A 13,220-nucleotide genomic window follows, 5' to 3' on the forward strand; every position below is an offset into this window, starting at 1 on the left:
GGGCACAGGTTCAAGGTGAGAGGGAGAAAGTTTAAGGGGGATGTGTGGGGGAAGATTTTCACACAGTGAGTGGTGGTGCCTGGAATGCACTGCCAGAGATGATGATGGGTGCAGGCACATTAGCAAATTTAAGAAGCATCTGGATGAGTACATGAATAGGGAGAGAACAGGGGAATACAGACCAAGTAAGGGCAGAAAGTTTTTTTTTGAGTTTAGTTAGGCATCATAATCGGCACAGACTTGGAGGGCTGAAGGGCTTGTTCCTGCACCTAATTTTTCTTTGTTTGTTCTTTGAAAGCAGGTGACTGGGGATGTATGAGGAAGTGATAGCAATAGTAACAGTAATTGAATAATGATGCCTATTAAAATGCATAAGACACCACGTATGGAACACAATGACAGGTTAAAGTGGGAAGGGCAGTAACCGGAAACTGAAGACTGCTAGATTTGTGAGTGTGAGTTCAAAACCATTAGCGGAGTTGAGGGGGTTGAGCTATGAGGAGAGGCTGAATAAACTGGGCTTGTACTCGTTAGAGTTTAGAAGAATGGGGGGAGATCTCATTGAGACGTATAAGATGATGAATGGGATGGATAGGATAGAGGTGGAGAGACTCTTCCCGCTCAAAAAAGACAGTAGGACTAGGGGGTACAGCCTCAAGATAAAAGGGGGGCGGTTTAGAACGGAGTTGAGGAGGAACTTCTTCACTCAAAGGGTGGTGAATCTCTGGAATTCTCTGCCCGTTGAAGTGGTGGAGGCTGCCTCGCTAAATATTTTTAAGACACGGGTTGATGGGTTTTTGATAAGAGAGGGGATTAAGGGTTATGGGGAGAAAGCGGGAAAGTGGAACTGAGCAGCGACAGATCAGCCATGATCTTATTGAATGGCGGGGCAGGCTCGAAGGGCTAGATGGCCTACTCCTGCTTCTATTTCTTATGTTCTTATGTTCTTATAAGCAGCATTGGGTGAGTAGGGGCAATGAGTGGGTGCTGTGATATTAGAAGTCAAGTGGGCAGAGTGGAAGGCTATATGACAATCCTAATGTGACAAACCAAATATGCTTGCAGCATAATCCTTTTATTGTATTTGATCTGACAAACACCATGTCTTTGAACAGTTGCCCTATATAGAAATACACAATTGAAAGAACAACTTTCATCATATAGCACTGTAATGTAGTAAGATGTCTCAAGTAATATTTTACATAAAGCCACACAAACAGATCTTTGGACAAAGCTTGGCCAAAAACCTAGGATAAGGAGTGTCTTAAAGCAGGAAAAAAAATAGAGAGATTTAGAGGGTTAATTCCAGATCTTGGAGCCTGGACAGTTGCTGTTGGTGGCATGACAGCAATTGAGGATATTGGAGAAACTTACAGAGTTAGGGAGCCTATGGAAGCATTTGAAAACATGCATGAGTATTTTTAAAAATCAGCTTTGTTGGGCTAGGAAACAATGGAGATGAAAAAGCACAAGAGTGATGGGGACTTGGTATGGTAATCAGATTTTTGGAGAAGTTCAGCGGCACAGTAGCACAGTGGTTAGCACTGTTGTTTCACAGCTCCAGGGACCTGGGTTCGATTCCTGGCTTGGGTCACTGTCTGTGTGGAATTTGCACATTCTCCTCATGTCTGCCTGGGTTTCCTCTGGGTGCTCCGGTTTCCTCCCACAATCCAAAGATGTGCAGGTTAGGTTGACTGGCCGTGCTAAATTGACTGTAGATGCATAGGTTAGCAGATTAGTGGGTAAAATATGTACGGATAAGGGAGTAGGGCCTGGGTGGGATTGTGATCGGTGTAGACTCGATGGGCTGAATGGCCTCTTTCTGTACTGTAGGTTTCTATGATTTCAGGTGTATAAAAGGTGCAGTTTGAGAGGCTGAGCAGCAATGCATTTGAATAGTCAACTTTGGAAGTAATAAAGGCATGGATGAGGGTTTCAGTAGCAGATGAGCTGAAGCAGGAGCAGAGTTGGGAAATGTTATGGAGGAAGAAACAAGTGGCTTTGGCGATGGAAGGATATGTGGTGGAAATCTCAACTCAGTGTCAAATATGACCCAAGGGTGGCGAGGAATCTGGTTTAGCCTCAGCCAGTTTTCAGGAGAGCGATAGGGGAAAAAGTTTGTGATGGGAACTGAACAGAAGGTATGTTTTTACTAGTGTGTTTTTATCTTGTCTTAAATACTTATCATTATCGATTGCTGTTGACTATAATTGATAACAAATGGTGCTCAGATTAAAATATTAACAAATTGTAAAGATTAAAAAACAAAGCAACAGTTCAAATTGGAGACAGTGGAATGGTCATGGTGGGTGGTGTCAGCATCCATATGGAACCTAGCATTTTTTCAGATGCTGAGAGTCAGCAGATAGATATTTACATTGAGTCATAGAAGCTTATAGGCCCTTCCATCCAACTTGTGCACACCACCAGTTTTTACCACTAAGCTAGTCCCAATTGCCTGCATTTGGCTTATATCCCTCCATACTCATCTTACCCATGTAACTGTCCAAATGCTTCTAAAAAATAAAATTGTACCTGCCTCCACGACTGCCTCTGGCAGCTCACTCCAGATACTCACTACCCTCTGAGTGAAAAAAAAGCCTCTCTGGACTCACCTAAAACCCTGGGTGGCACAGTGGCTAGCACTGCTGCTTCACGGCGCCAGGGACCCAGGTTTGATTCCTGGCTTGGGTCACTGTGCAGATTCTGCACATTCTCCCCATGTCTGCATAGGTTTACTCCAGGTGCTCCAGTTTCCTCCCACACTCAAAGATATTTGGGTTAGGTGCTAAATACTCCCTTAATGTTAGGGGGCTAGCTGTGGTAAATGCATAGAGTTATGGGGATAGGGCCTGGGTGGATTGTGGTCAGTGCAAACTTGATGGGCCAAATGGCCTCCTTCTGCACTGTAGGGATTTTATGGGATTCTATAAAACCTATGCCCTCCTAGTTTTAGACTCCCCTACATTTTCCCCATCTTGGAAAGTAGAAGGGGGTAAAGGATAAATCCAGACGCACAAGCACTGAAGTAGAAAGAGAAATTATTGGAGGTGATTCTCTAGCTATGGCTGGATAAGAATGGAACCAGTTGATGTAGCCCCATCCAGCAAGACAATGGAAGAGAGGGACTGGAGAAAGATGGTGTGGTCATCCATGTTGAAGGTTGCAGATAGATTGTGTAGGATAAACAGAAGTAGTACACAACCCTCATTGTTACCAAGGATGTAATTTGAGCATAAGTCGCAAAACGTTAGCATGCAAATTCAACAAGTAATAGGGAAGGCAAATATAGGTTGGCCTCATATGTCAACCCTTAAGGGCTAGATGGCCTACTCCTGCACCTACTACTTGTGTTCTTATGTCAAAGGAAATGGAGTATAAAAATCTTGCCAAATTTTATACAAGGTATTAGTTAGACCACACCTGGTATACTGTGAACATGTTTGGTCCCCTTATCTAAGATACCGGCATTGGAAGTAGTCTAAAGAATGCTCACTAGGTTGATCCCAGATATGGAGGGATTTTCTTAGGAGAGGTTGGGTAATTTGGGCCTGTACTCATTGGAGTTTCGAAGAATGAGAGGCAACCTTATTGAGACATATAGGATTCTCAGGAGGCTTGAGAGGTTGTTTGTCCTTACAGGACAGTCTTGGACCAGAGGGCATAATCTTAAGAGTGAGGGTATTGCCCATTTAAGACAGAGATGAGAAATTTCTTCTCTCAGAAAGGATAGTGAAACTGTCGAATTCATTACTGCAGAGGGTGGTAGACACTGGGTCATTAAGGATGTTCAGGGCTGAGATAGATAGACTTTTAATCAGTAAGGAATCAAGGGTTATGGAGATAAGGCAGGAAAGTGAAGTTAAGAATATCAGATCAGCCTTGATCTCATTGACGTGGAGGTGCTGGCGTTAGAATGAGGTGGGCACAATAAGAAGTCTCACAACACCCGGTTAAAGTCCAATAGGTTTATTTGGTGTTACGAGCTTTTGGAGTGCTGCTCCTTCATCAGGTAGTACTTGATCTCATTGAATAGCAGAGCAGACATGATGAGCTGAATGGTCTATCTCTGCTCCTATGTCTTATGGGATGGGGAGGTGGTGTAAGTGTATGGTGGTAAGGGGGAACCAAGTTAGGACTGTGCGCTGGGGAGAGGGGGAAGACACATCCTGTCGGTGGACAGGGCAGTACACTGTGGGTTGATGGTGGGGGGGTGGGGGGGGGGGTGACTGTTAGCAGAGGGCTGAGGTGACGATTCAGGTGGGGCGGGGGGTGACCATTGATGGGGGGGGAAAACAGCAGGTGACCATTGGCATGGGGGTGATTGTTGGTGCAGGAGCAAGTGAGTGCTGTCATGGGGTGAGTGATCATTGGCATGGGACAAGCACAATGGCCACTGGGGGAGGAGTAGCGAGTGTCAAGTGACATGGTGGTGGGGGAAGAAGGGTGATAGCATGAGAGTGAGTGGCCACAGATGCAGGGGGACTGGGGGTGAGAGTGATCATTGGCTCATGGGGGTGGAGGGCTGCAAATGACCATTGGCACGTGGGTAGAGGTGGATGATGAGTGACCATTGGCACACAGGGTGAGGTGAGTGACTGTTGGCGCACAGGGGCAGGGATGGTGAGTGACCATTGGCACACAGGGTGAGGTGAGTGACTGTTGGCGCACAGGGGCAGGGATGGTGAGTGACCATTGGCACACAGGGGCGGGGTGGTGAGTGACCACTGGCACATGGGGGCAGGGGTGGTGAGTGCCTGTTGGCATCCAGAGGGGGTGTTGAGTGACCGTTGGCACGCGGGGGGGGGGGGGGGGCGGGGCGATGGTGAGTGACCGTTGGCACGCGGGGGGCGGGGCGATGGTGAGTGACCGTTGGCCGCGCGGGGGATACGGCTCCACGGGAAGTTGCTTCTGATTCTCTCTCTGGGACGTGGAGCCTCTCGGGCAGCTGCAGCCAGTCGGTCGGTCGCCGCCTGCAATAAAATCTCGGTCCCTATTCACAAATTAAAGTAGCACGCCCCATGCCAGTGCTGGGTAATCTAATATGATATTTCCATGTACAAACCGAAAAAAATCCAATATTTTCCTCACACTTCGCGTAGATGAATTCAAACAAAATTTCAAAAGACCATCTTTTTAAAGCACCCTCTGATTTACTCTTCTGCATGATCCGTCAGGTAAACAAACTGCATTTTTCCCCCCATTGCAGGTAGCCTTTCTCCACTAATAACCCACCGCCAAACTTTCCGTGTATCATTTGCGCCGATCAGAGGTTGTCTGAGGGTCTCGACTCCTTTCTTCCGCTTCAACTTTTACATGTCATTTCCTGCAACATGGTGGTCAAGGCAAAGAGACGAGCCAGACTCCCAAAAAATATGTATTCCCAACACCAGCAAACAACTTCTTCCTCGCCTCTCTGACTAGTGAATGCTGCAGCACCATCGGCAGCCAAAGGGAGTCACCTCGACTGACGCCTACACAAAGCAAACCTTCCTGGCTCAGTGCGGACGATCATTTACAAACACATATTTATAAAAGTGGAGAGGATTTAAAAACAAACGACCATCAATATTATTTTCTGCAGGGGTAAGTGAGCTGTACTAGCCAAGGTGGCAAATTTACACACAAAAAAATGGTTCGCTGGAAGATCGCCGGGCCTGCCATAATAAATAAGTGCGATTTAACAGGACGGGCTTCATTAAACAAACAAGTAAAAGGGACTGGCGAGAGTATTGAAACGGTTCGGTCTTGATTTTTATTTATTTTCGTGTTGGAAACCCCGGTTGATTACTTGCAGAAATGGTGGGTTGTTTTATTTGGATACAGGATCTCGTTTAATCAATGGCCGTGGATCTTTTCCCACTGGAGGGGGAAGGGGGGGGGAAGGGAGGGGATAAATAATCAGCGCTCAACCAAACCTGAGGGGAGGGGGCGGGAAGCTGTCTAATAGACGGCCGGACTGGCCAATGGGGAGAGGAGTTGGGTGCGCGTGTTTGAAAATGGACGGTGGGTGACGTCACTGAGCGGCAGAAAAAGGCGGGGCTTGTATCAGGTCGATCTTAATGACGTCATGAGTTTGGATTTTGGGCGATGTTTTTAAATCCTGACTTGTCGAATTTGGGTGTGGTGGTTTGGGGTGTTTGGTTATGGACTTGTGACTAAACGTGGTTTTGGGGGCACCTTTCCATATAGTTGTTGAAAGAGTTTGAGCTTTTACAATTGTTATGGTGTAGTAGGAGGCCATTTGGTCCCACGTTTCTGCACCTGCTCTCCAAATGAGTATTATCACAGTGTCATTCTCCTGCCTTTTCTGTTGTTTGTATTCAATGAATACTGTTTCACAAATCCAGGTTCGATCCCAGCCTTACGTGACCGTGTGGAGTTTGCATATTCTCCTTGTCTGTGTGGGCTTCCTTCCACAATCCAAAGGTGTGTGGGAGAGGTGGATTGGCCATGCTAAATTACCCTTTAGTGTTCAAAAGATGTGTAGGTTAGATGGATTAGCCGTGATGAATGTGTGGGGTTACAGAGATGGGGGGAGGGGGGAAATTGTGCAGAGGTGGGTACAATGTTTGTTTGGAGAGATGGTGCAGATTCAGTGGGCTGAATGGCATCTTGCACTGGGGGTGGGGGTGTGCAATTCTATGTATATGGAATCACCTAATGCTCTCTTGAATACCTTGTTTGAAGCTCCATCCATCATGTTTCCAGGCAGTGGAGTACGGATTCAAACTACTCGCTGTGTGAAAACGCTTTTCTCATATCACATTTGCTTCTTTTTGTAAATCACTTTAAATCTGTACTCCTTGTTCTTGATCCTGTTACAACCAGGAACAATTTTTCTCTATCTGCTCTGTTATGATTTTTATCAATCTCTTTTTAGCTTTCTCTTTAAGGAGAAAAGTGCCAACACCCTCGATCTACCCCTTCTGCACTTGCTGTAATGAATTCACATCGTTTCCATTGTGTGTAGTCAGTACTCCAGCTGAGTCTAACTAATGTATAAGTTCAGCATAACCTCTTTGCTCTTGTATTCTATGACCCTATTAATAAACATTTGCTGAAAACCTCAGTCCTCGTCGCTGCTGGGATTATCTGATGCTGCTGAACATGAATGGAATTTTGGCTGGAACGCCAAATTCTCTGTTCTCACCTACAGTGGGGTGGCCATGAGTGAGATCAGAGAATCTTGTCCACTGTTCTCTCTTTATTAACTGCTCTCTCCACTTGTCCTGCTACTTTCAATGATCCATGAACATATACACCCTAATCGCTCTGCTCCCACCCCCATTAAGAGTTGTATCCTTTGTTTTGTATTGTCTGTCCATATTCTTCTGACTAAAATGCATCACCTCACACCTCTCTGCCTTGAATTTCATCTGCCATTTATCTGCCCACTTCTCCAGCTTGTTTATGGCCTTTTGAAGTGCTACACTGTCCTCCTTATAGTTTACAATACTTGCAAGTTTTGTGTCATCCACAAACTTTGAAATTGCCCCCTGCACATCAGGATCTAGATCATTAATATATATCAGGAAAAGCAAGGGTCCCAATACTGACCCCTGAGGAACTCCACTACAACCTTCCTCCAATCTGAAAAATATCCATTGACCATTAATGTGTCTTTCCTATTATGTTGCTACTGTCCCTTTTATTCATGGGCAATAATCTTTCTCATAAGTCTGTGTGTGGCACTGTATCAAAAGCTTTTTGAAAGTCCACGTACACTACATCAACAACATTACCCCCATCAATCCTTTCTGTTACCTCTTCAAAAAACTCCAGTAAGTTGGTTAAACATAATTTCCCCTTAGAAATTCATATTGGCTCTTCCTAATCAACCCCCATTTTACCATGTGACTCCTAATTCAATACTGAATAATTCTTTCTAGAAGCTTCCCCAACAGTAAAGTTAAACTAATTGGCCTGTCATTGCCAGGGGCTTATCCTGACAGCCTTCTTTGAACAAGGCATAATGTTTGCAATTCTCCAGTCCTCTGGCACTTCCTCTGAGTCTGGAGTAGACTGAAAGAAAGATTATAACTGATGCCCTTGCAATTTCCACTTTCACTTCCTTCAATATCTTTGAATATATCTCATCTGATTTTGCCTCGTCAACAAGTACCAACAGTCTACCTGATACTTCCTCCTTCTCAATTTTGAATCCTTCCTAACTCACAAACCACAATCAGTAAGCATTGGCAACAACACCTCCTCCACAATCATCCTCAATACCGAGGCTGTGTTCTCAGCCCCCTACTATATTCGTTATACAGCTATGACTGTGTGGCCAAATTCCTCTCCAATTTGATTTTCAAGTTTGCTGATGACACAACTGTCATGGGTTGAATCTCAAACAATGCCAAGACCGAGTGCAGGAATGAGTTAGAGAATCTGGCGAACTAGTGTGGCAAAAATAAGTCTCTCCCTCAATGTCAATAAAATGAAGGAGATTGTCATCGATTTCAGGAAGCGTAAAGGAAAACACGCCCCTGTCTACATCTACATCTTCATCAAGGGATGAAGTAGAAAGAATTGAGAGTTTCATGTTTTCAGGTGTCCAGATCACCAACAACCTGTCCTGGTCCCCCCATGCTGATACTAAAGCTAAGAAAGCCCACCAACGCCTCTACTTTCTGAGAAAACTAAGGAAATTTGGCATGTCAACTATGACTCTCACCAACTTTTACAGATGCACCATAGAATGGATTCTTTTTGATTGTGTTACAGCTTGGTATGGCTCCTGCTGTGTCCAAGATCGCAAGGAACTCCAAAAGGTCATGAATATAGCCCAATTCATCACACAAACCAGCCTCCCATCAATTGACTCAATCTGTACTTCCAGCTGTCTCGCAAAGCAGCCAGCATATTTAAGTATCCCATGCACTCTGTACATTCTCTCTTCTACCTACTTCCGTCAGAAAAAAGATACAAAAGTCTGAAGTCATGTACCGACTCAAGAACAGCTTCTTCCCTGTCAGACTTTTGAATGGACTTACCTGACATTAAGTTGATCTTTCTTTACACCCTAGCTATGACTACAACACTACATTCTCCACTCTCTTGTTTCCTTCTCTATGAACGGTATGCTTTGTTTGTATAGTGCGCAAGAAACCATACTTTTCACTGAATGTTAATACATGTGACAATAATAAATCAAATCAAAATGTCAGTTGAGGGACCTGAGTGGTCCTGACACGAGGGTCAATTTCCCTTTTTTTAAAAATAGTGCTGTAGGACCTTTTGCCTACCTGGGTTTGACTTCTCATCCAAGAGGCATCCAAGAGAATGCAACACTCCTTCAGTACTGCAAGGCATGTCGGTTTTGAATTTTGTGCTGAAGTTTCTGAGTATGATTTTAACTCAGAAGACTGCTATCGCCTGAGCCACAACTGATACACTACAGCCACAACTCTTTGAATTACGATGTTTCTTCTCGTTTCAGTCCTAAATGTCCAAGCTTTATTCTGAGGTTGTGACTCTTAGTTTCAGACTCTCCAGTCAGGGAAACATTCTCCTAGTATTTGCCCTATTAGGCCTTTCACACTTCTAAATTCTAGGAAATATATATGTTTGGCACTCAATCACTTCTTACAGGACAGTCCTTGACCTTAAGAATCAGTCTAGTGAACCTTCATTGCATTTCCCCTTAAGGCAAATATATTTTTAGGTAAGGAAACTAAAACAGCAGGCAGTAACTCAGGTGTGGTCTCAAATGCCCTATACAATTGTGGTAGGACTTGCACTTTTCCATGGCATTTATTTTGAAATAAAGGCTAACACCATTTGCTTTATTAATTGCTTGCTTACATGTTAACTTTCTGTGATTCATTAGAAAAAATATCCAGTTTCCCTTGAGTACTGACGTTTATCAGTTTTCACCATTTAAAACATATTTTTCTTCGGAATAGTGAACCTTTATTGCACTTCCCACTCATTGTATTCGACTTCTGTGTTCTTGGCCACTCACTTAACTTGCCTCTTTGTGTCCTTCTCAGCATTTATTTTTCCATCTACCATCATATCATCATATTTATGTATACTTTACATTCGATTCCCTCACCTGAGCCATTGACATATAAATAACTGAAGTCCAAGCACTGATCCTTGCATCACCCAGTGACTTACAGCCTGACAGCATGACCCATTTAATCCTTTCCTCTGTTTTCTGTTCTTTAATCAATCTGCAATCCAAAGTAATATTACCCCCAATCCCATGAACCTTCATTTTGAACAATAACCTTTTGCAAGGCTTTTTGAAAATCCAAATACACTATATTCACTGGCTTCTTCTTACCCATCCAAATAGTTATATCTTTAGGTAATTTTAATACATTTATCAAACACTATTTCTGTTTCATAAACCCAGATTGACTGTGTTTAATAATAGTATGATTTTCTAACTGTCCTTTGAGCAGATCAATGAAAATACATTCTGGCATTTTCATTATTACCCATGTGAAGCTTACCAGCCTATAGTTAAGTGTTTTGTTCTGAAAGATTTTACATATTCTAAAAGAAACGAAGCCTTATTTTGACAGCATAACAGAGAATTTGGGAATTTTAACAGAAATTTGCAGCCGAAAGCAAAAATTTTAATTTAAATTAGAAATAACTTGCAGTACGTTTGTATTATAATTTTGCAGCTTTCTTTTAAAGGGAAGTGTTGGGAACAGGAGTAGGCAATTTAGTCTCTCCAGCCTGTTCCACCTCTCAACTAGATATTGAATGATTTGTGTCTCATCTCCATTTACCTGCTTTAGTCCTTGAATGCCATTTTCCACCCTGTGTAAACTTACAGTCCTGGTGCCTGTAAGCGCGGTAGCACAGTGGTTAGCACTGCAGCTTCACAGTGCCAGGGACCCAGGTCCGATTCCTGCTTGAGTCACTATCAATGTGGAGTTTGCATGTTCTCCCCGTGTCTGCGTGGGTTTCCTCCGGGTGCTCCGGTTTCCCCTCTCAGTCTGAAAGATGTGCTGGTTAATGCATTGTCCCAAACAGGTGCCAGACTGTGGCGACGAGGGGAATTTCACAGTAACTTCATTGCAGTGTTAATGTAAGCCTTACTTATGACTAATAAATAAACTTTTACTTTTGTATTGTAACTTGGACCACGTACCTTTCATCCATTGCCATGATTTTAAAATTCTCATCTTTGTTTTCAAATCTTTTTGAATCTCTCCCTGACCTCACTCCTCATCTCGTAACCCACTTAAGCCTGACAAACCTCTGAGATAGCAATTCTGGCATATTACACATCTCATTGCTCCATCATTGGCAACTGTGCCTTTAACTACTGAGGACCTGAGCTCCATGATTTCCTCCACAAATGTTCCTTCTAAGCAGTACAGCTACCCAAAAGCTCCTGGGGGGCAAGCTATAAACAAGTTGACCCTTTAAATTAGCACATTTGCGCGATCATTTAAAAAAAAGTTGAAGGGGCTGTGTACTTAAATAAGTTGCTGTGCATTCCAAAAAAAAGGAAGGAATGTTGCTGTCAACCTCTTGTCATCTCTTTTTCTGTTTGAAGACCCTCATTGAAATCTACCTCTTTGACGAGGTTTTGATCATTTGTCCTAAAACCTTGGTTAGGTCACACTATGTACTGTTCGGGTTGCTAAACTCTAAAAACAGTAGAGAGGGATTGGATAACATCCAAATAAACGTTTACAGGATGGTACCAGAACTGCACAATTACAGCTATCAGGAAAGATTAAACAGGTTGGCTTTCTTTTCTCTTGAAAGCCGGGGGATGACTTAGAGTTTTTGATTTTGATGGAGCAGACACTGAAAGATATTTCTGTTTGTGGGGAGAAGCAAAACCACAAATATAGGATAATTACTGTGAAATTAAATAGGAAATTCAGAAGAAACTTCTTCACCCAGAAAGTGGGAAGAATGTGGAGTTTATTGCCACAGGAAATAGATGAGTCAAATAATACAGATGCATTTAAGGAAAAACTGGATAAATATATGGGGGCAAAGAGAATAGAGCAGTATATTAATAAAGTTAGCTGGGAGAATGCTCAAGTGAAGTATAAATGCTGGTGCAGACTGGTTGAACCAAACAGCCTGTTTCAGAGCTGCATGTTCTAGTTAATTTTATATAACATCTCCTGTGTTGCTTGCTATCAAAGTTTGTTTGATGATGTTCCTGTGAGGTGTTTTGGAATGTTTTACAATGTTAAATGTGTAAATTGTTAATGATATCCATAGATAATTTAAAACATATATCTGTTTCTCTCTGTTCTGAAAATTTCAAATAATCCAGCACCCACGGTCTTTGGATGAGAATTTTACAATTCTTATGTGAAAAAGTACTTCCTCATTTCACTACTGAATGACCAAATTTTAAGATTACACTTCCTTCCCCCACTGGAGGAAATGCCTTCCTCTGTCGTGACACTATCGAACTCTTATTATTTTAGATATCCCTTAACCTTCTAATCTTTTTTGAGTTCTTTTTTGTATCTTTTAGTGATTTGTATACATAGAAACCAAAATTCCTTTGCCATTTCACACTTTCTAGTTTCTTACTGTTAAGAAAATATTCAAATTTGTCTTAGATCCATAGTGAATAACCTACTTTCACTTTTCATGTTGAGCTTCATTTGTCAGTTTTTCCAAGTTTTTCTTAACCTGTCCATGTTTCTCTGGGACCTCCTGAACCCAACTTTACAATTTACAGTGCCTGCTAATTTAGTGTCATCTGTAAATTTGAGCATATAACTAGCTCTCTCTTCATCCAAATTATTAATATACACTAATCTCTCCAGTCCGGCAATCTATTGTTTGGAAACACCAGTTGTCCAGGAATTTTGTGAGCAGACTGTTCACATCATTGATATTATTTTAGTACAATAATTTGAGAGTATGGAAGGTGCAGTATTTGGTAAGTAAACAATTTTTATTGCTGGTTTATGTTTTAACACCCTTTTTATGTTTAAGGTAAATATTTATATCTTTTTTTTTCCAGTTTGCATACTTATGTTTAGGTATTGCAATGTAATTCGATCATCCAGAAATGACTTGGTGCAAGTCTGGACTTGAGAGGTTCATAGAATCATAGAAACCTTGCAGTGTGTCAGGCCTGCACCAACTCTCCATCGGAGCACCTTACCCAGGCCCTATCCCTGTAACCCCACACATATATCCCCCTAATTCCCCTAACCTACATACTTTATGACACTAAGGGACAATTTAGCATGGCCAATCAATCG

General features: G+C 42.7%; 1 protein-coding gene across 2 annotated transcripts in view; it reads left to right on the top strand.

The window, feature by feature from the left end:
* The first annotated feature begins 4,906 nt into the window (after positions 1 to 4,906).
* The window catches only part of prdm11 (PR domain containing 11), a 165,551-nt gene continuing 157,237 nt past the window's right edge, over positions 4,907 to 13,220 (top strand). The window contains exons 1-2 of one of the 2 annotated variants that reach the window (XM_080190513.1): positions 4,907 to 5,034; positions 5,210 to 5,586. The gene's annotated coding sequence lies outside the window, so the exon portion shown is untranslated. Of the gene's footprint in view, positions 5,587 to 13,220 lie in introns of both variants that reach the window. The other variant, XM_080190514.1, reaches the window with a different exon arrangement.

Source organism: Carcharhinus amblyrhynchos, chromosome 6 (assembly GCF_965287045.1).
Source record: "Carcharhinus amblyrhynchos chromosome 6, sCarAmb.v2.hapA, whole genome shotgun sequence".
In the NCBI taxonomy this organism is placed as follows: Eukaryota; Metazoa; Chordata; class Chondrichthyes; order Carcharhiniformes; family Carcharhinidae; genus Carcharhinus; species Carcharhinus amblyrhynchos.